We start from the raw sequence: 24,667 nt of genomic DNA, 5'->3' as shown, positions 1-24,667 counted from the left end.
TTTCAGCATTATTTACTGATTCTTTTCATATATTCCAATACATTTATCAAATACATTTAATCGGAGTATTTAAATTGAAAATTTTTTTTCAAGCATTTGAACTTGGCCAAAACGACCGTTAATCCGGGAAAATAACTCGTTGAATGCGATTACTTAAATTAGTTTTTCGAAAGTATATTATGACTTTAAAAAAGTATAAGTATAACGTCATAATCTTTGTATACAGTGTAAATATTTTTCTGGCAGTTTTCGTGCTAAAAACTTTTTCCAAACAAAAACAGTTGAAGAGTACCTACCTTTTATTAAAGATTTAAATTTAAATTTAATTATAAATATCTATAAATGTTCTTAAATCGAGTAATTACTTGTGAACTGTAGTGAATATATTATATTTTTATCTAAATAAAATCCCGAAAATACAAGTAGACATGGTAGTTTCTCATCTTAACAATATTTCGTATTTCTACAATCGTGTGTTGACAGCATCTGCAGTGCCAAACTTATGCTGACCATTACCGCTTGCATACATTATCCTTTTATATCAGACAATTTCCGAATGACCTCGTCAGAATATATTATGTTTCTCAAACAAAATGCCTATTAAGTTTCCCTTAGTTTGGCCTATATATGATTATAATATGTCATGTTCAAAGTTTAGATTATCATCCTGTTTTGGTAGAATGCTTATTATTATTATTGTGTTTTTCTGTTTATATTTCGTCATAGTTGGATCTTCAAAAGGTATTTCACGGCGTATTTTTTTCAAACTTTTGACGTTCTTTATATAATTTGTGGAAGAACGAATATGACTGTTATATATTTTTGTCTTCGAAAGTTTCAATATATTCCGTTTTTAATAAATAGTTAATGTTTCTAATCTTTTAACTTGTTTAAAAACATTTATTGTCAATAACATTTTTTTGAGTTTATTGTTTAATAAATTACTCTTTAAACTGACTGTTGTTTTTTAGTTTTTTCCAAATATTTTTTTGCCAGAATACTACTGACTACGACGATTACATATGATAATGTTAAAACAGTTATAAACAGTGATTTATTTGGGAAATAATTATAATGGGAATTGAAAAAGTGTAAACATTTTGCGTACATTAATATTTAAACCATAAAAGGTGTTATTGATAAGGATAAAGTTAGAAGTGATACACATATATATTTTTTTGTAAAGTAGAGAAATTCTATCCTACCACATCCTTCATCAATTCAAGCACTTATAATGTATAAGTACCTACAATGGTTTTTATATTTTTATTTGTAAGTACACGCACACAAATATAGAAATCTATTTACCATAAAAGTGTGAAAATGGAGGTGGGTATTTAAAACTATTTTAAACGTAGACAATGAAATAATGAGCTTATAGGAGTCACGTTGATTGTTCCAATATTTTGATTTATTTTATTTGAACATAGCCTAACAAAAACCCTGCTGCGCGTGAGTGAGTGAAAGGCCACCAATCTCCGTTCCACATTAATACACCTAGCTACGTTATATATATTCGAATAGTCTAACCATTTTTCTATTATCTATGATTTTAATGGCACGTTTGAACGTCGTATTGTAGTACCTACCAAATGTGTACCTTATATATATTTATAACTGTGAACATATTATTAAATACTATGCTATTTCAAGAGTTTATGTTATGTTGATATAAATGATTCTAGTTATTTAAGATATATAAGTATTATAAAGCGTATGTATAAACATGGGTTTACTTCCCATACGTACATATTACAATTTATTTATTTTTTCGTTCAATATTTTAGTCGAAATATCTAAGAAATTGAATCCACTCTCTACTTCTGTTTCAGTTATAAATGTTATTGAAGCTTATTTGCAGTTTTGTACATACTTGAAGACATTGTATTCGTCAAATATTTTTATGAGGATGGTCAAAAAATTTCAAATGTCTTGTCTACTTTAAATCGATACATATGCTGATAACATATAGTATGATTTAAAAAGGTTAAATTATTAAATTTTCCCACAAATAATATTGTTTCTTCCGTTTGTTCTAGAACTGAAAAACCTATTATTGAGCTCAAAGTTATGAAAACAGAAATGAACATAAATCTATACACAGAGTTTTTAGAAATAAAATGTTATTATATCAGCAAGTATTTAGAGAAAATGAATATTCTATAAGAAAAATATAAACCATACAATTAGTAGGTACACATATAATAATGATTGTGTTACTTATTTTTTTAAATTGTTTTTTACATGAAAATATTTTATTATAATATTATTCTCCCTAATTTTATATTTAATTGTAGTAAAGTTTGTACATAATAAAACAAAATATATTAAAAAATTATTATTATGTAATGTTATTTTAATAATATTTATAAAAGCAAGAGATAACCAGATTGCAACTGCCGTGCACAATATTTATAAATGCTTACTTCATATAATTTTTTTCTATTAAAAATATGAAATAAAATTTACATCATTATTATAACTCGAAAATTCCAGAATATAAAAATATTTAACAGCTAGTTACCTACTTAAATGAGACGAACACCTTAAAATATAAATATATGTATAAAATCAAACAGACGAACCAACGTTAAGAGGAAAAAAAGTACTTAAAAAAGAGAAATTATCAATAAGATTAACAACAAGAGTTGTACGTAAAAAAATGGTATTGTAATGTAGACAGACACTATGCATTATTATATTTTTGTTTTAAATATTTTATTATTAATTTCGTAATCTTACGTAACAATTAAGGATTAATTTATGTATTCATTAATTAACTAGGTATGAATAATACTTCGACCAATACCGTTTTTACTAATTGTTCAAAACAACCAACGTATTTATTATTCACATTATTTGTTTATCATATTATCGAATAATATTTTCGTTTAACCTATGTTTATGCCATTTGCTAGGTAAAGTATTTTAGTTTTTTAAGTTATTTTAGCCACAGAGCTTACAATATTCAGTTTGCTGACGATTAGCTAAATATTGCAAATAATAAGGGACTGTTTTGACATAGTCATGTTGTTAATTAAATCAAGTGTTGTGTGACTGGTGGAGTTGCAACGGTAACTATAACTATATGCGGTAAACTACTAAAGCTTATAACTACCTAAATATATAGTCTGAAATAAAACCATTGACTCACATTTATATTTAGAATAAAATATGTCTATAAAATAATAACAGTAAAAAATCCTTTCCAGAAGTATAAAACGTGTAAAAGGGATCATAAAAAAATGTAAATATTTATTCGATATTTGTTCATATTAAAAATGTTCACGTATTTTCTTATGTGTGTACCTAAATCAAAATTGAAAACTACATTTTAACGATTTCTTTGAACGGAAATACAATTGTGTACCCCGTTTAAATTTTGTTGAAAAAAATAACTATAAGTAGGTACCTAAATCATTATTAACATGCTCGAAAATGAGTAAGTAGAACTTATGCTACATTGCGCACTATCTAATATTATCATATGAGCGCATTACTATTATCACGACAATATCATCCTTGCTTCGAGTCACGAACAAGTATGCTCGGAACATTAATATTATTATTCATTGTTCTAATAATTGTGAATCTCTTTACTAGCAAGGCACACAAACGGAATTTCAATGGCATTTATAATAGGTATTATTTTATGTTTCTCTTGTTCCTCTATTATATTATTTTCCGTAAAATAACGTCGACGAGGGACCCGCAGGAACGGCCGCTGTTTATAGGCCGTGTCACGTATCTAGTATCTACGCTACGCAAGGCGTACATACGCTTTTCAGTTTTCTGCTATAAGATTTGATAGTAATATAATCAATTCGACAGTCAGGTGCAAACACCGCGTGATGTTATTATCATCGTTATAGAATTACATATATTTTGTTATAAACACACACACACACACACACGTTTACCGATTTAGGTATGCACCACGATGTTATACTATATATATTGTGTAAAAACAATTTCATTGGACGGCAGTATAATATGTTATAAATATATACGATAGGTGTATGTATACTGCTGGATATCTAACCGTGTTTATCCTCGTACAACGCATCCACCTGAGGTAGGTTTTCCTGGCACCACAATAATGTTCGAAATCCCACATTTTTCTTTTGCCATTGAGTGTAACACAATTTATACCTATTTTTACAATTTATTTCAGAATTTGTATCAAAAATTTCCCATGGAAAATACGCTTTGGGGTTTTCTGTTGTTACATTTGATGTTAATAATATCATCAATTCCGTAGTCTGCAGGTACAAACACCGCGTGACGTTATTATTATCGTTATAGAATTACTTATTATATAAACACACACACGTTTGCCTATTTAGGTAGGTACCATGATGATATTATATTAGAAATTGCCGTTATTATATTAAAAAACAATTTCGCTGTACGATAGTATAATATGTTATATATGTTAGCACATACTAGATATCTAAGCCTGTTTGTCCTTGTACAACACATCCACCTGCCACCATAATAATAGGTGTACACTCCAATTCTGCTCATTCCCTGTCTTAAATCGTATTAAAACTCACAAAACTATATTAATTGAGTACTTATAAGTTATAATGAATATCAATAATCCAATATATTTTATAATAATTACCTACATTAATCAACTCTATCTGTATTTGTCACCTACCATTGCATAATATTTTTTAGGAACAACAATTTTACCAGTTTTAGTTTTTTTTTTTTTTTTGGAGATCAGATAAGCTAAAATATTATTTATTTTAATAATTATGATAGAATATTCATTTAAAGTTCTAGTTTCTAGTAAAATCATATTTTAACAATATCACAAATCGAAAAAATGTTTTATAATATGTTAAAACAAACACGACGAAACACTGAATTATAACGTATGGGTATCTAATATTTACATCGATTTAGACGAAAATAAAACATATTATCTGTATTTATTATTCACAGAATGTATATTATATTATGAGAATGAAAAGCCAACAGTCTCAATGATCTACCACATCAACATCAGACCACCTCCATAACGCCGCCTCCAAGGAGGACAGCATGACCTAATTCCTCAAGAAACATTCTAACTTAAACCTCTAACTATTGTTATCACCTAACTTAAAATCGCAATAATTTAATCATCGCGTTAAACACGCCAAAATGTATTACCATTCCTGCATTCCTGCATCTTTAGGTATAGATAGCGAAAGCTAAGAGTACCTTATTGTAAATTATAAAAATAAAAAAATAAATTTTTAAAAATGAGAATAAAAGTTAATTTTTTAATTTTGATGAATACTCATATAAACAACTTTGTTTTAAAGCGAACAGATACCAAACTATAGGTACTGTCTTGTGGGTGAAAATATGGTTACGTACGAAACGCGCTCGTCAGTAGATATTTGTTTTAAATGTTTTACGACTGTAAAAAGATGTATTTAAAAAATACTATCTTATCTGTACTGTAATATTTGAACGGCTCGTTACTATTATTTAACATTTTCGTGCAACATACATATTATAATGTATTATATTATATGTTTATTAAAATGAAACATCACAAATTTTAAAACTTAAAAATAATGTAAAAAAAGTTGTTCATCCATATAAAATTAGACTCATTTTTAGTTACCTCAGTTAATGATGCAAAAATAATCTATAATCCTTATATATTATACTATATTATTGACAACTACACTTAGAGCGGGTATCAAATACATTTTTGAACTAGTTTGGTATCTTATTAATATTTTAAAATGTAAACAAAAAAACTGAAATTTCGTAGACAACATATTTAAATGAAAATAGTCGGCATGTATTTGCGTAAATGTATATGTATAATGTAAATGTAAATGTAAAGCCCTTAGAAATAATGCAATATTTTAACAAGGCATTTTATTTGTAGTTTATTCAAGTACCATTATCCCGTGTATATATACCGAATGTCTGTACTTGAGTAGTGCGAAAGTTACTTTTGCAATCTCTAAAACGGTTGAAATGAAAATTCACTGAATAAACGGCGCGACAAGGAAAAGAAAGCAAGTAAATATATTAAATATATGTATACAATATTAAGAAGTTGAATAGACAGAGAAAAATGTTTAAAATAAAAGTCATTTCAAATCGTGAATTATTAACGTTCAAATATTTTTCGGCTACATTTTTGTTTTGAAAACTAAAAATGAAACCAAAAATATATAGAAGAAAAAATGGGAATGTCTTTGCACAACAATTATTGAAACTTTTTTTTAAATTGTGAGCGAACCGATAAAAGTATTAATTTTAGTATTTTACTATGATGTTTATTTTTTGTTTGTGTACGCGAATAAGCTTTTTTATTAAAACAAAATATTTTGGTTTTCAACTTTGTGGGTGCTCTCTGGTAAATAGTTCGATTTAGTAAATTCATAAAACAGGGGAGGGGCCAAAAGTAAAACTAAAGTTCCCAGTATTTTTCAAAATAATCAGAAATAATAAAAAAATTAAGTTTTCGACAAAATCGATTTTGTCTTTGCTGTAAGTCAAAAACGAATAACTATAAATATTGACATTTTCAACAAATATTTATATTAGCATGCATAAACATATACATGATAAAATATTTGGACTCTTTTTCAGCTATTTGTGGGCATGCGCAATTGTTAATTTATTTTTCTGTCGTTAAAAAGTTTAAAATGTAATTCAAGATACCCACCTCAAAATTTGTTATCATACGTTTGTAAATATTAAATACGTACCTGTAGTGATTTTTTTGATAAGCATTTGAAGTTCAAATTGTATGACATTCATACAATTTCTGAAAATTGTTGTAGTTAAAAATGTAATATATTTTAATTATTAACTGTATAATCCCTGAAAACGTAATACTAGAGACCTCTCAGTAGCTCATACTGTAACCGAAAAATGTAAAAATAAATATGTTCTATTATCTTAAACAGACAATTATTATTCAAATTTGGACTAAATTATATATTTATACGAAGAATAATTGTTTTTGTTATGTTGTTATAATTTAAAAATATTATTTCTGAGCAATTGAAACTTTTAACATAATCATTATATTTTTATACACAATTACATTTTTAAAATGTAATTTTTGACGAAAATTAATTTAACTTACCATATAGCTATAAGGAAAATAAATTACTTTAATAGCATTATTTAAAAAAGTTTATGACTTGCGGCTTTTTAATACAATAATTTGATGATACAATAAAAAACCATAGTACTATGTAACAGTACAATTATTATTATGGCAAAAATGTATATAATACACTATAAACAGATTTAGTTTTCTTTTTTTATAACGTTTCATATATATATTAATTAATAATTCATATACAATAAAAATAATGATAGTTATTAATTTCAATAACTCATAAAATATTTTTTTATGAAAACTTAAAGATTTTTAACTGAAAATAAAACCATTTTAAAAACACAAATTAAGAAGTAAATGTATACAATTTTATGCTTTTCTTCCAGAAATCTAGTTATATAAGAATATAAATGAGAACATATTATCATTATCAGAAGAGATATTTCAATAAAACATAAGGAACTTAAGGAACACAAACTAAAAGCAACAGGTAGATTCTTAGTTTTGCAATTTGTCGTTTGAACTAATTTGTAAAATTTAAATAATACATAATATTTTAATTATGCAAATAATAAAAGTTTTTAAACTACCACATCGAATGTAATATAAACCTAGAAAAAAATTGAATACTTGGAATCGAGGAAAGTTCTTTCGAGATATAAACACCTCCATAAATACATCAAGATACACTTTAACACAAGTTTACCTTACATAAGATACAATTGCATTTATATTTAAATAATCTGGTTTTTATAAGCACTAATGTAATATATTTTATAGCATGTTTGTAATGTAGGTCTAAAGTGAAATTTAATAATCATTCCGATTGAATTTGATTCCAATCATAATGTCTCAAGTAATATTTTAAGATTGTAGTTTTTATAATAATATGTTCGTATGGATCGATCACTGATACTAAAAGGAATAAACTATTATAAAAAGTGTTTTTGGAATTATTATTGTTAAGAATTGCTCGTTCTTTTTCAAAATGAATATTAATTGTTTTAATTTTCTCCAACGTTGATTTTTCTCAGGAAAGTCTCAACTTTTGTTTAATCATTTGTTTCGATAACTTTAGAAAGTTTATAACATGAAATTTGATTTATTCATCACTAAATAAGTCTACGTCGATTTAGTTTTTCTTTAACAAACAAAATAATGATGTATTGCTTTCAATTATAATATACTTATATAGAATTTCGACAGTAAAACCCACTTGAACCACACTTAGTAACTTAACCAAAACAGTGGTAAGTACACCCAATAAGCACTAGCTCATTAACCACATTCAAATGAAGTGTTATAGTTAGATAAGTACCTCAATGTACATTTTTGGTTTTTAATCAAAGCTTCAACAATGAATCTATAGTTGATTTTCGTACTACTTTATACACTTTGGAGCTCTGTTTAAATACCTAAATGGCTATAGGCTATAGTAGTCTATAATATACAATTACGTACCTGTGATAGTTTGATAGTTATTAGCTTTCCTAATTTACTGTTTCGTGGTTATAAAACTTAGGTAGGTATAAAGTGGTATACAATATTTTTATTGATTGACATTATAAAATTAAATTCAATTAAATTTTGTTTCATCATATTATATAGTATATTATTCTTTCTTTTTTTCTCGTAATACATCCTACAAAAACTTACATCAACAACTGTCTTAATAAATTGCTGTAAAGTTACCCTAACATAACAATAACCAGTTTATTTTGATCGTTGAATGGAGTAAATTGACAATTTAAAATAGATTTCCAACAATAATGTATGACGAGTCGACTATTTATAGTGGAAAATTCTGACATAAGGGTGCCAGGGTAACGCAACTACTGAATAGTGATACAAATATAATGTTATTATTCTTTATGAATTATTATGTTTTTTTATTATAAGTGTAGGTATAGTTCGATACTTGATTTTAAGTACAAATTTGAATAATGTTGTATTCAATGAATCCTTAGTCTTATTTTCAGATAAAAAACTTACACGGGAGGAAGAGTTAGTCGTTATTATAATCGGTAGGTATTCTTAAAATAAAATATTTATAATTTTTCTCGTGATTTATCACTTATTGTTTTGTTAACATTTCATTGTTAAAGTTTTGTAATGTTATATTTCTTGTAAATTTTTAACATTCATATGAATTCAACATCAATATAGCGAAAAAATAATTATTTTGATAGTTACAAGACAATACTTGGCGTGAAAGATGGAAACAAAGATATTGATATCACACAAATATTTATTATAATAATAATATTATTATTATTATTATTATTATTATTTATAATTGTTCTGTCAAAATATTAAAATTATTTTCATTCTATTATAAAGATGATTGCGATATTTATTTAGTAGATATTAAATATATATCATAAAATTGTACACAATATTATAACATTATTAATATTTGTGAAAAACACAATGTTCGTGTCTGTAATAATTGACATTTAGTTGAATTAGTTCCATACTAAAATTGTTTTTGTTTTGAACCCAATCTTTGTTTGTATAGTATTTTGCACTTGGAGTTTTATTTTTAGTATTCATTTTTTGAACTTTGGCGTTCAAAACTTATAACATGTGTGTTTTTTGTGTGTATATATTATAATAGTTTCATATCCCCTCACCGTCCCATGAGAAAATCCTAAATATGACACTGACTTGTTGTCTTCAAAACTTTCCGCATATCTATTATTATAGCCATCAAATTATTTCCAAATTGAAATGTTTGAATAATATGTTTTTTGAAAGTGACACTTGTCCCCCTCCCTTTTATACATAAAACAACTTTATCGTATTAAGAGGATCTAAAGAATTGTTTCTAAACTCAAACATGCCACAGGTCCGGTCCATGATGGATTGAACGTTAAATGTCGTCCTTGACCCAGTCATCATTTAACAGTTTTATTTCAAAAAAAAAATAACAAACCAAAACTAATCTGACATTTTCTTAAAATATATGTTTCGATCAATCAAATGGAGAAAAACTTTTGACGTATATCAGTCTCCTGTTTACAGGTGGCTAAAAAGTATCACAAGGGAATATTTTTCATAAAATACAATGCTTATAATATTATTGTTGTTCGTCGTCTATCTTTGTAGGCAAATCGCAAATATTATATGTTTCCTTGATATTTTATTCTGAAAGCACACATTTCTTAAATGAAATAACACACCCAACGATTTGATTGACACGCTTAAACATACAATCGGCATTGTCGAGTTAAAATAAATCATAAATAATAGAATCAAATAAAAAAAATAAACTGTTTGAATTCAAATAAACCTTACTCATTAACTACACCGCATATAGAATGATTCGATATTAAATGGTATGTTTTATTTTTATTTAAAAACAATATGTCATTTAAAATGAAAAGACATTTATTTATTTTAAAATGTACCATAAGATACACTTATAAATTATGGTTGTGTAGTGCAAATATATTTTAATGAATTGAAAGTTTCAAATTCTCGTTCATTCACTGTGGCGTATTTTAAGAAAAATTCCAAATCACTAGCTATGACTCGATCATCCGTCTTTTAAGAGTTTATGAAATTATTCATGTAGAAGCAATAAAATTGTTGGTTGAACTATATATAATGACATTAGCCACCGGAAACCATTGGCTCTAAGAAATTATTACTTATTATAATTTATATTTTCATTAAACGTTTAAAGGATTTATTTTTTGAAAAAAAAGATAAATATTCTACAGAAAGGTAAAAATATTGCTGTAAAATATTTATAGTAGATCGCCCAATAAATTATGACGTAAATAAATAGAAATATATCGAAAATTACGATAGGTTATTTTACAAATAGGTACCTATAATAATATGCACATCGTATGCCGTGTTGTTGTACATAGGTACTGCACTATACTTTGTGAGATTTTAATGTTCAGAACATATTTCTAGCGTGACGTAAAAATAAAAGTATACAAATACTGCAATATGATTTATACGAGCGTCTCGTGGTGCAATATATTCAATAACGTACACAGTTTGTTTACGCCATTATTGAAAAGTATGCATATGTGTTATGTAAACTACACGAATAGGTACTAATTTATATTGAAACGAGCAATCTATCTATTTTAAGTTTGCCCATTCATTAACGACGACCGTAGTGTAAGTCTAGTACCTACCTACGCACAAAGTTTTAATACGAGCAGCGAGCAGGGTTATTATAATATTTTGTAGGTACCTGTACGGTTTAAGGGAGGTGTCTGTATTATATAGAAGTATTTTCATAAACGTCGTATGAAATTATAAATAATTACTCGGGGGTTTCGTACCTATATACCTATACGTCATTTAAGCGACCGTGTGAACTGTGAACATAATAGTTAAATAACAACAATACATCAATAATATTGCTGAGAGGGATGATAAGTTCCTTTACAAGACTCGAGTAAGTTTCTACGTGCATATTATATTATTATAAATTGCAGACGCATGTAAGTTTGTACACTTGATAATAATATAATAATATATATTTGTATGATTTCCGACATGAACGTCGTAAGTTTAAACGACAGACAATAATATATATATATATACATTATTTTCATCGAAATTCAGGACTGAATACATGATGGGACCGATTAAAATATAAACAAATGTGTTTTATTAACTTTTAAATTTAATCACAGTCTTAGATTTCTACATCGAGAGCGTCGTGATTGATAAATCCGGGTTGACACCTCTCCAGTGTTATCCTGTGCAGGGTGTGCCGAGAATTATTTGCTCACTTCAAAGTGTAGGACAGGACTACAGGCACTCGGGCATTCGTGCACCAAAAAAAATGTAAACGTCATCACCACAGGGCTTTGAATCGGTGAATCCTCGAGAGGCACCCCAATACACAATTATACAAATGCGTATAATATTATATTTTATGGACGCGTGGGAAAAACTTTTTTTTTCAAACTCTACAGCACACGCTTCGATTTCGGGTCTTCTTGATGTATATACGATTGAATAAACGCAACGAAACGTTTACCCGAAAAATGATTCGAGTTTAATGTGAACAGAAAAAATCGACGACAAACCCTTTTCGGCTTCCGTTTTTGTACACACAAATTCATCTCGAATAATTTTTTCACCGAACCCATTTTGAACCCAGTGACGTCTACACAGCACGTCATTGACTGATATATATTTATTTATTTTTAAATCCAACGACATATTTTGATTTCATGTGTGTAGTATGAAAAAAAAATAGTCATCAGTTGTTTGAACTTTTTTACCGTGATAGTTGGTATATAATAATATTATATGTTGCGCACTGTCTGCACACCTAAACGTGGTAATTTCGCATTTCTCGATAATTAATGAAACTCGTTAAAAATGATTACTTCCTTTAGATATCATCATTGTACCGATGAATATTCAAGCTCCCGTAATTTGTGGGGTCCTTGTAGATGTATTTAGATACTCACCGGCTTATAAATAAATAATTACACGGATCCAAAACTAAAACGAGTAAATTAAATCACTATAGTACTCGAAGACGTTTCGCCATCAATATTAAATCGAAATCCATGTGCAGGATCAAAGGAATATGCGAGGACGAAGACCGGCGCGAGTTGCATCTAATAGACTATAAGCAGCTGCAATAAGACGCTTTGGGCGTATTCGTTGTTTAAACGCGACAGAAAAGAAAAACGAAATTGATTGAAGTTTAAATGTACATGACATACGTAATAAATTATAATTATACACCACTGCGAGAATTGAGATCATTATTAAACAGTCGTGTAAGTGAAAGGAGACCAACAGTGGTGGGCTTCGTCATATTATAATGATTTATGGGTTTCCCGGGATTATTTTAAATAATGTAGAAATTACAATCACACATAGTTATAAGTTTATAACAATGAATTGGACGCCACGTAATATAATATTATAATATTAAGAGTGTTTAATTTTTTTTATAAAATATAACGCATTACGTGTAGAAACCTAGGGTTTTAAAATACTCTCTAGCTATACAAAATCGATGTTATGAACAATATTAATATAATAACAATATACTACTACAGGGGCCATTGGCATTCTCGTGGGAGAGATATGGGGGTAGATCACCCTCCATCTCTACCATTCCCCTAAGAACTTTTTTTTTCCACCCAAAATAACTGATAAGGTACTTTTCAACTTTTGATATTGGAGGGTTTTTCATGCACATATTACACACAGCTGTAAAAATGACAAAATATAATGATATTTATGTTTTTTTTTGTGATAATTGATGAATTTTAATTTTTAATTCGTTATCTTTTTTCTTATTCTTTTTATTGATTATCAACCCCGAAAAAAACTTAATACATTTTACATCGACTAAGTTGAAATTCAAATTCCTATTGCCAAACTAAAAATGCTTAAGGCAAAACTGAAAGCTAAATTTTTTAGAAGAACCCTGATAGATGCTCTACAGTCATTTGTATGACAGTATATTTCCCATTATTTACGAATTATTTAAAATAATTTGCACTGTAGTGACATACCAGTGTCCTCGTCAACTCTAATCAGTTTAAAGAATGGTGCAATCAACGGTGGGTTATCAATATTGGTAATCCATGGATACATATTATTGCTGATCACAAAACAGTTCTTGATATCAGGTCTAAAAAATCAAAAATGTTTTAAATATGAAGAGAAGTAAAAATAACATTTATCGATATTTAGTGCATATATTGTACTTGATTTAATTATATGGTGTAGGTGCCCACCCCACTCCATGGTGCGGCTCCGACCACGCGGTAAACTTTGCAATTAAATTTTCAGTTCCCCTCAATTAAAAAAAAACCTGAGAACGCCTATGACCACGGGGCCGATGTCGTGAGTCGAATAAGACTGGAAACTACTCGTGGAAACTACTCGACTACCTACCTATTATTATAAAATCAGTGTGGTAGGTATAAGTATACGTTTTTTTTTGTTGAACCGCACGCGTTAAGCCACGAGTTAAATTAAAAAAAAAAAAAAAATTATGTCCATACGACCCCGTAATAAAATAATTATAAAACGGTGCGTTTGTGTGACCTACGTCGCCATTTTAATATTATTCAAAATCTGCGCTAATCACGCAAATGAATATCATAATAAAACGTGTATAGGAATATAATATTATGTGGAGTATAACGTTATAATTCGTGTATAATTAACAATAACAGTTATGCAAATAAAAGACAGGAATTACGCGCTCGTGACTCATCCGGTGAGTGTTGCGCAACACGAAAATGCGATACGATATCACTCGGTTACAATAGAGGCTACTGACGTTAAAAAGTCAGTAAAAAAGATCCCGTGCTCGTGATTATTACTACTATCATTATAATTCGTCTTACCTAGCGCGCAGAGGTACAACAGATGAGCGTCTTAATTTAACACGAGCAAGGTGAGCCGAAACTTTTCGCTGTAAAAGTGCCTAAACATGATATTATATAATAGGTATGTGTGTGTGTGTTTGTCACTATGTAATAATATTACATGCTTACCGTGATTTTTTAGTACGTTTCCACACTAAAAGTGTAAGTTTTATAGTTAAAAACTCGTTCAAATTAAATAATAAACGACTATGTCCGTTGATGTATCAACGCTTGACCGTATATGATTTTGGTACTGCTCTAATCATAAGCGCAATTCAAATATTTTATTATTGTTGAATTATATTATTTGAAATTGAATTAATACACGTTTTTGACATTAGGAGAAATAAATATCAATACTATATTTTTTTTAAAATAGTGGAGCCGTTATATGTTCATTAATAATATAAGTTCAGAAATAAACTTTGAAAAGATATAAATTTAAATAAATTTAATTTAAAAAAACTTATGTACCTAATAATATTATTAATATGTTATAAGAATACACTTTTCTTTATCAATTATCAATAATATAATATATACATACCAGCTAGAGTAAACATTTTGAGATTAAAACATAATAATATTATAAATTGTATATTATATATCATATTATGATGTATGCCGTTTTGTAATGACGTTTTTTTTAAATGTAGCTGGTTATGACTCGATTATTATGAACAATTTTTCCTGGTCCGCGTTTTATACTGCTTAAGTGGGGAGATCGTGGTGACAACCGCTGCACCCTCTTTTGGAATAGGCCCGGGTAATACTGAAAGTGTATCCATGTGACGAAAAATCTTGTAAGATACCTCTATTATTCTAATCAAAAGGAATCTTCAGATAGCTAATATGTAGGAATACAATAATTCTCAATAGGATTAAAATTTAACATTTTTTGCACGTGGTATATTATATTGACAGCAAGCATAATAATGAGCGACGAAACACCTATAATAATTAATATTATCCGTTACGGTGTAAAATATTTATTAACGGTTAAGGAATATTTATGCAGCAATCAATGTTTGAAGGTAACAACAGGTTATTGGGCCGGAAAACATAAAAGCGAAATGATTTTTTCCTCGCCTGCGTAATTTTGGCAAACATTATTAAATTATCTCAAGCAGGTGCCAAATCAGCTTTTGTGGAGAACCGTGCAAAAATTATTCGGAGTGTCTATTTATATACCGGCACTTGCGTACAATTTATACCACCCAGTACCGCGATTTCATTGTCACTGACAGCCGATACATTTTAAGGAATGTAAGTTTATATTATATGGTTTTTAGGATTTTTTTTCTTAACCCCTGAAACCGATTTATGAAGACCGCCGCTGTCAGTTACATTGTCTAGCTGACGGTAGCGGGTCGGTTGCGTACAATTCTATAAAATCAGATAAGCATTTTGGCACGATCGACTGCTGTTCAGAAATTTACAACCACGAAAAAGGTACCCGGGTTTCCAAGGATTTACTTTTAAATCCCAAGGACAAACAATAAATTCCCTGCAACGCCTTAATGGTCGGCCGCGACTAAATGGATTCAACGTTTAAAATATATGTAGATAAAATTATTCAGATATAGAGGTAGACACTTCGCATTAAAACATAAAGGTAACCAAAATATATTATAAACAAGGTCGTCCGCAAGAGTTGATCGAGGGGAGGGGCAACAATTTTAATTTTTCAAATTTTTGTTCCACTATACGATTAATGATATAAACTATTGTTTGTGACATGATTTCTTTCATATAGGTAGGGGATGTAAAACTTATTTATGAGCTATATGTGAATAATTAGTTAAGACTTAATTGATAATCATAATTTTAAATTAATGAATGCGTTACCATGTATTTGATAATTTCAGGTTAAATTAAATGTTTCAAGTTTCTATATTTCTATTTAAAATAAATTAAAAACTATAAAACCAGGTATCAAAGAATTATTACTACATACTTGAACACTAAAAGTTCTAAACAGTAAAAATTATTACTATTCTTATAAACCCCATTAAATGCATAAATCAGAAAAACAACTAACTTCAATATTTTGAAAAGACTTAAGTCTGAAAAAAGTAAAAACGCTGCGTATATAACATATGAACATTTATTTTTGTATTAAAATTATAAAAACTTGGTTGACACAGGTCTTGGCCCCATCACTATACATGTCATAAATCTATAAAAACAACGTTTTTAGTCACGGTGTTCATAATTAAGCAAACCTAATGAAAATGACTCGGTAAAAAATGTTTTTCATTTTTAATTTGAAAATTTTTTTTTTTTGATATTTAATATCACAAAATGATTACGATATTCGTCCCAGAAAAAAGTCAAAGAGGGGGGAAATACTTCCTATACTGCTACTCTTCTCCCGTAGAACCCATGATTATAAATAGTGTAATATATATCACTCATTCACTCAACTGTAAATAAAATATTGATATTTATGATATTTTCCGTGCAATTTATCGTGACTTATCATCACATAGGTATATACCTACACAATTTTTTAAAATCGTTTTAAGGTTATGCTTCCTATATGTGAAAATAATAAACAGGTATAGATGTGAGTTGACATGTGTATACAGTCATACAGATACAGATATTATTGATATGACAAACTAAAACATGGATGACAGCTATTCGCATTTACAATTTAAATTTGTTTACCCGTTTGTAAAATCAAAGCGAAACGATTTTGGTGAACTATTTCACATCTTCAAAAACTCTAGTACTCGTATATCTATATTTCGTGTAATGAGGTCAATGTTATTAAAAAAAAATATATATAGCATGTACTATGTAAATATGCTATCGTAACACATTGAAGTCACGTTGATAAAAGAGAGTAGAATATTATCATTTCAAATGTTTTGGTTTGTCTAAGATGAAAAAAAACCCAGTCGTGGATAAGCTATAGCGGGTTATCTATATTCTTATACGAATTCTGTAATTCAGAAAAATCTTTGATTTGAAAAAAGGGATTCAATCACAATTTACCTCTGGTAATATTTATAGGTAACCTTCGTGGTTGGTTTTACAATGAGTATACAGACTACAACGTAATAATAACTACGTTATATTAATACTTTTGTTATAACTATGTAATCTAGATACGTAATTAGATGAAGTTATTTTAATTATCTTGTTAATTTGGAGTAAATTTAATTTATTTCCATTTTAATATATTGTTATTATCATACCTTATAATATATATGTATAAAAAGTCATTTGAAATAGAATAAAACAATTAGTTTCCAAAAATTTATATTATGGTTGCATTCTAAAATTATAATAAGTTTTGCAATTTTGGTATCCTGTATATACCTATGTAGGTATTATTTGTAGAATATTTCCACATCGCTGTTTTGACTGTAAAGAATGCGTGTTTTAATTAATTCGAAAGCGTTTTTTGGAGTTTTTCATTTAGAGTCGTATCAGTTTGTTACGATTTGTTGGATTATTTTAACGAAATTATGCTAATTTTTTGTACCTACACAATCTCAATTGAAATTATTTGAAGCTAAACTAATAAAAATTATTTTATTGCCCAATTTTAAGGTATATTAATTCATTGTATGCCTTTTGTTTAACTGTAGTATAATTAAAACAAGCAAAATTCTTGGAAAGTATCAAATCTCCGTGTAGCTCTACAATATATTGTGACTTGCAAAAACTTAAAACACGAATGTTTAAAACATATAATATACATAATACATATAATACAAACTAGACGAGCGTCTACCCAAAACTTAATTGTTTATATGAATATAATAAAGTGAATAAATTGTCATAAAAATAATTGTAAAGAAATTCGTACACCCAAATTAAGCTTTAGGTATACCGGATACAGTAGATATATAAGGTATAAAGTGATATATAAAAGTTGTATTATTTTTGTAGACTAACATTTTTCTTAATTTTTTTATTCTGAGTAAATTCTTACACTTTTACAGCAATGGTGTGTGAAATTTTTATGTACTTGATTTTCGGGTAGTAAAAAACATATTTTAGACGTTGCGTTCAGAACCCTTTAAAGATAATAACATTTCTTCCATTTAGTAGATACCTTATTGAAAGTTCACCATTCAAAATTCCCAAGAGTCATAATAACTCCAATAATTTGAGAACTGAGACAATCGAGTCAAACTTTAAAATATGCCAATAACTAAATTTTAACGAAATTGGTTTATCGATGAATTAATTATTACGAAATCGAGTTATTTGGTTATTTTTAGTCAGTAGTGGCTAAATTTCAAAATTCGATAACTTAGTACTTAATTATACTCGTTCTAAAATCCCAGCTATAATTAAAGGATCAGTAATATGTTATAAGATAACAAATAATTTTTATGGGCACTTACAGTCTTCAAAAAAGAAAAATTTGTGTTAAGTTAATAGTTGAAATATTAGTAAGCTACCTATAAAGTTATATATTATAGTTTTTAAAGTTATTGGTTGAGATAGGATATTTTAGTTTAGGAGAATAGTGCTATTTAGTTTTTGAGCGGATTGAGAATAAAATAATTATTGGGTGATTTATTATTGAAAAAAATGGCGTATACAAAAGAGATTTTTTACCAATACATCCTTCAGAATAATACGATATATTTCACATTCAAGCTAAAATCTATAAAACAATTTGTTTTCACGTTTACATATTCTAAAGACTCCACATACACATTTGTCATTATGCAAGTGTGAGACTCATCATAGAGATACACTTAATTAATGCAATCACGTTATTATATATGTGCGACTTGATTAATAATAATTGATGGAATGCCTAAAGCAACATAAATTAATAACCATGTTCTTATAATATTGTACTTAAGTACTCCAAAATTGTTGAACACAAAACTTGATACCCATAGACATATTACACATATTATAACGATATAATATAACAATGTAGTTGAAACTTTGATATTTCAAAGTTTTGGACGAATGTGATAACCAGCCAGAAGCAGTATAAATACAACTATATATAGGTATACGAATTTATTAAAACAAAATAAGCCATCGGATTGATGCATTTCTATAAAAGCAGAAAACTTTTTCACTGAACCCAAAGTACTTGAGTTAATTGTTTATATTAACAAAAAACGTAATCATACTATATTATTACCTATATTTAATCAAGTCGACTTTAAAAAAAAAAAAAAAATTCGACCACGTATTATAAATGTCCTTAAAAATATTTAATAGTATTAGACTGCATGACAACTGAAATGTATGACACTTGAATCTTTACATGAAATAATAATGTAATAACTTACATGTTTTTAAATTTGTGTATATTATATTGTAAGTATTTTCAAACTCATGACAACAACAACAACAACAACAACAACATAATACCGGTTCAATTAATGACAATTCTTAAATAATTAGGTAACGACCTTCTTAATTGTAATACACACAATTACCTGTAATTTATTAGTCCCCGCTTTTAGAAAAAATTTGTCTGATACCTATTTATATATTTATATATAATTAATTGGTGAATTCTAAATACTTAAAAATGGTGTATTCAAATCAAAAATATTTGAATATTGTAATTTATATATCAAACAATGAATAAAAACCCAATAAATATAAGTACAAATATCTTTTTATGTTTTTAATAATTTAATATACTATTGAAGATATGAAGATTTAACGTATATAATTAATGAATTGAATATTTTAAGTTTAAGTCATATTTTATACTTGACATAACGTTTTATTTATTCATTATACGCGTTATAATATGTAAATCTTTTTAAACGTGGAAGCAATATAGTCAATGCGAATGAACCACCCATGTAATAATATATAGCGTGTTTGTGAAAAACTGTTTAAATAGTGATCACTATAGTCAGCAATTTATTAAAATAATTACTTTTATTTGAAGTAAGTACGTGGTTTATTGCAATAGACAAATGAGTTGTTCTGAAGAAAAGTAATACTCCATATTGCATTCCTCCTTGTTACAGACGGACGTTATTGTAAGTGAAGCTATCTTTTAGAAATAAGGTACCTACAGTAAACAAATTTGTTTGGAAGCCAAATAAATCTACTAAATAAATAATATTATAAAGTAATAATTAATATTTCATTTTTTTATTAAGTTCAAACAAATGTAAACATTTTACTAAAAGCTGTATGTGATTTTATAGACTAAATAGAAAAAGTTATACTTCCAGTCTGCGACTAGCGGATTGTAAACACATTTTGAAAACGGAAAAGTGTGTTATAGGTACAAGTCGAATATACTGTGTTATGTATGTATTATTTTAATTAAAACAAAAATAGCCATAACACATTATATTATATAATAAATGAACATCTAATAGTCATATTATATCAAAGCATCTAGTTTTAATTTCTATTTCTATTATTATTCTAATTGAATAATTAGAATAAAAAACGTTGAACGTTGTACTGACCGTGTGTCTTCTGCTCAACCGCAAAACAGTAGCATCGTATCCCGTCGAAAATGTGGAGGTGTTACATGTCACGGCGATTAATAATATATTATACAAATGGACGAGAAAAATCGAATCGAAAAACCATCTGAATGTCCGTAAATACGGAAACGAGTCGTGTTCGAATAAGTAGAATTATTTTAATATTACATAATAATATTATTAGGCATTTTGGCACAGAGAGAGAGAGAGAGAGAGAGAGAGTGAGAGGACACGCGGGCGATCGGTAGACGAGTTTACGGGAGTAATCGCGGCACAGACTAAACGCGTGCCGTCGGCGAAAAAACGAATCCGTCGACAGTCGGGCGCCAAAAAAGTTACGGCTCTCCTCCAAATAGCTCTTCCCACGGAGCACATGCGCGCGTGTCTCGATATGTCGTCGTCGTACTATTATTATTATTATTATTATTATTATTATTTACGCGTCCGAACGTCTAATTATCAATTTGCACGATTGTGTAACGATCGTGAACCATCTCTCGTATTATAATATACAGTTGGAATGCCGACGACCAGTGATTGTTTAATATCCATTATAATAATATATTATTGTCATTAGTCGTCGCGTTTCATATTTCCGATATCATTTATTCGTGTGTGACAAATAACTGAAAATTCCTTTTCGACGGGTAGTAATAGTTTTCTTACAACATTGTATACATAGGCACGCAACTATATTGCATGCATGTGATAAGAAAACGATGGTTTAACCTTCGGCATTTTTAACACGTATTCTTTATCATAACTTAACTGATGATAATACAAAATTAAATACCAAAGTTAGACAAGTACACAATGAATATACAGTAAACTGAAAATAAATAATAAATATACGATTATTATGTATCTACCTAATCTGATCAATTAGTATTATTATTTGTCGGGGTCCCGCTCATTTTTAATTCATTGCATCCGATAATCGATAGAGATAGTTAAAGACGTTATTGCATTTGTTATAGACCGGTAGATATATTACAGTACGAAGAAAAATACCTAAAAACTATAAAGTTTCCATAACTCGAAAGTTCAACTTTTTTAACTTTTTTAAACATTTTATTAACCCCAAACACAGCTTAAAAACCCTTCAATAAAAAATTCAAGTAATCGATGTTCAAGTTTTTGAGACTTGACTTGTATTATGAAGACAATATTTCTATGTATTCATATTACGTTGTTTTGAATTTCATGATATTCACGAGTAAAAGTTCGTACTATAATATAGTTATACATGGATAGTAACTACCCAAGAATTATAAAAAAAAATGTTCTAAAAATTTAAAAACATTGAATAATTAAAAAAAAAAATGCAGAATGAAAGTTTCATATTTGAAGTACCTGAATTGTGTTGTACCTATTATTGGAATGTATTGTTCTGGTGCAACCAAAAAAATAATGCACTATGCATTGAAATCCGAACCCTATTTATTTTTATTTTTTCACAGACAAACTGCTTTAAAATTTAGAGTTTTATACCGTCCTTTCACTTTCACATTCTTAGCAAGTTAAGATACAAGTCGGGGGGTCCAAGCAATATTCCATATCAACGATATTTTGAGTACAACTGCAGTACCGCCCAATTCATTATTAGGGCTGGGATATCGATGCACTTTTCGTTTTGTTTTCTGCTAAAAAAACATCATACAGTTAGCCACGCTGAGCTAGCTCTAAAACTATGATTGTCTACGTATCAATACGTATTCAATATTTTCTGGAAATTTTAATTTTTAAGATTTTTTTTAAAATTTTTAAAATTTTTTTTTTTTGATAATTCACTGGATTATTTTTGGTTCAACATTTGTTTAAAATAAAAAAAAAACTTATTAGTATGGTATTTCGAATTTCATGAGAATAAAAGCATTTACTTTTGTAAATCATACACGGGACTATTTCGGGACTATTTCGTTATTCTGTTGTATCTATTAACGCCAAACTAATTCAGTAACAGTAGTTAGGAAACGCTGTCAAGTATTCAGTGGCCAGAAGTGAGGTCATGCGGGTTGCTACTTGGTATAACTGGGCAAGAATATAATATTCAACATACAACGAACAATATTAATAAAAAGTTGGATTTGGATTTTTGTTACAACTCACGTTAAAATTGAACCTATAAATTAAAATACGACACTATTACGAGAAGTGAACAAATTTCAATACTCGTTCAATAAACTTCCATCATTATATTATATATATATACATTGTATGATTTATTTTTATTTATATAGCTGTTAATATTTTTTACTATAGCTAACAGTAAAACTGTTAATTTACTAATAATTTCGTAAAAAACATGAAAGTAAAAAATTAAATTAAAATGTCACTCGCCACCCAACAATCGATATTATAACATTTTGACTAAATCTAATGGTATATATTATGACGTATTATATCATATATTTTTTTGATCACTTGAAGATTATTCAAAATATTCATCGACTATCATCATATACATATTATATCGGGGGACGGGGGTAACCAATAATGGTGTTTTTCGAGTATCAAATAATAGAAGTATTAATGATAATTCAATTGTTAATATTTTTAGAAACATTTGATTTCTTTCTAGGGTCACCCCTTTCAATCTTATTTAAATAATATTTGAACTGTCTGTAGATGAGTTTAATTTTATTTTAACACAAATAAGAAATATTATACACGTAGACGTATCTATAGGACGTGGGGCACTTGAACGTCATAAACGGTCTATTTAAAAAATAGTTTTTCCGGATATTAATTTAAGATAAGTACAGTTATTAAATATTATTAGTTTAAAAATAACATGCCATCTAATAATCACGTAGTGGTTGAGTGCTAAATAGACAGAAACCTATGGATATTGATGAATTAAAAAACAAAATCCGAGAAAAATTGACAATACACCTTTGGAAGTGAAAAACATCCTAGAAAGATTAGAAGAGTGCTTAAGAAGATCTGCCGGTCATCTCGAGGAAGTAATTGAAAAAAAATAAATAGCATGTTATGTACTTTATTTTTATATATCAATAGCTAATTATCGTTCCATTATTTCAAATGTTATAATTAGACTTTGAAAATAAGCCTTTAAATACTCCTCTCAGTGTTTATATTTGTATTTAATATGAGGGATTGGCCAGTATTAGGCTAGCGAGCTATTGAGAATGTCGCCACTCAAAATATTAAGTCCAGTCATAATAAGTAATGGTGGTCATTTTATTTCGATACGATATTGAGAAATTATTACAAACATTAGTAGAAAATATAAATAATAGAATTATTAAACCATACAGTAACTGTAGTCAAACGTCAGAAATCCTAAAACGAGGTGGACATATACTTTGCCTATCCATACGATGTGGTGGGTCGTTGTGTGACCATCCCATGTACGACAAGTGAAATAAACGAACGAGTGTCGTTTTGTAACTCGCAGAAAACCTGCAAACGATTACATATTTTATGAGGTTCGAACTCGGGCGTATTATTGATTATTGGTCATTTGTCAGACGAACGCGGCTTTTTATCTATATTATTATAAATCGGTTACTTGTCTTATACATGCATTATATATAGATATATGCAGCCATTAGACCATTGTATACCGGGTAGTTTGCTGAGCATGTTCATTTCCCATGTTTTCCTTCAATAGTTAAATTATTCAAAATCTGATTTTTGAACATTTTAAACACGCTCAAAGACCATTTTTAAAATCCATGAATAATTTAACTTCTGTTTTAACAACTGTAAAT

The 24,667-nt window shown here is 28.1% G+C and overlaps 1 protein-coding gene across 1 annotated transcript in view; it reads right to left on the bottom strand.

Moving 5' to 3' along the window:
* The window catches only part of LOC111027555 (neuropeptides capa receptor-like), a 133,816-nt gene extending 112,594 nt beyond the window's left edge, over positions 1–21,222 (bottom strand). The window contains exon 1 of the mRNA XM_022305958.1: positions 20,910–21,222. The gene's annotated coding sequence lies outside the window, so the exon portion shown is untranslated. The remainder of the gene's footprint in view (positions 1–20,909) is intronic.
* Positions 21,223–24,667: the final 3,445 nt, after the last annotated feature.

This window comes from Myzus persicae, unplaced genomic scaffold, assembly GCF_001856785.1.
Source record: "Myzus persicae strain clone G006 unplaced genomic scaffold, MPER_G0061.0, whole genome shotgun sequence".
Taxonomy (NCBI): Eukaryota; Metazoa; Arthropoda; class Insecta; order Hemiptera; family Aphididae; genus Myzus; species Myzus persicae.
Note: the sequence above shows the minus strand (reverse complement) of the source record. Positions and strands in the feature narration are given on the sequence as shown.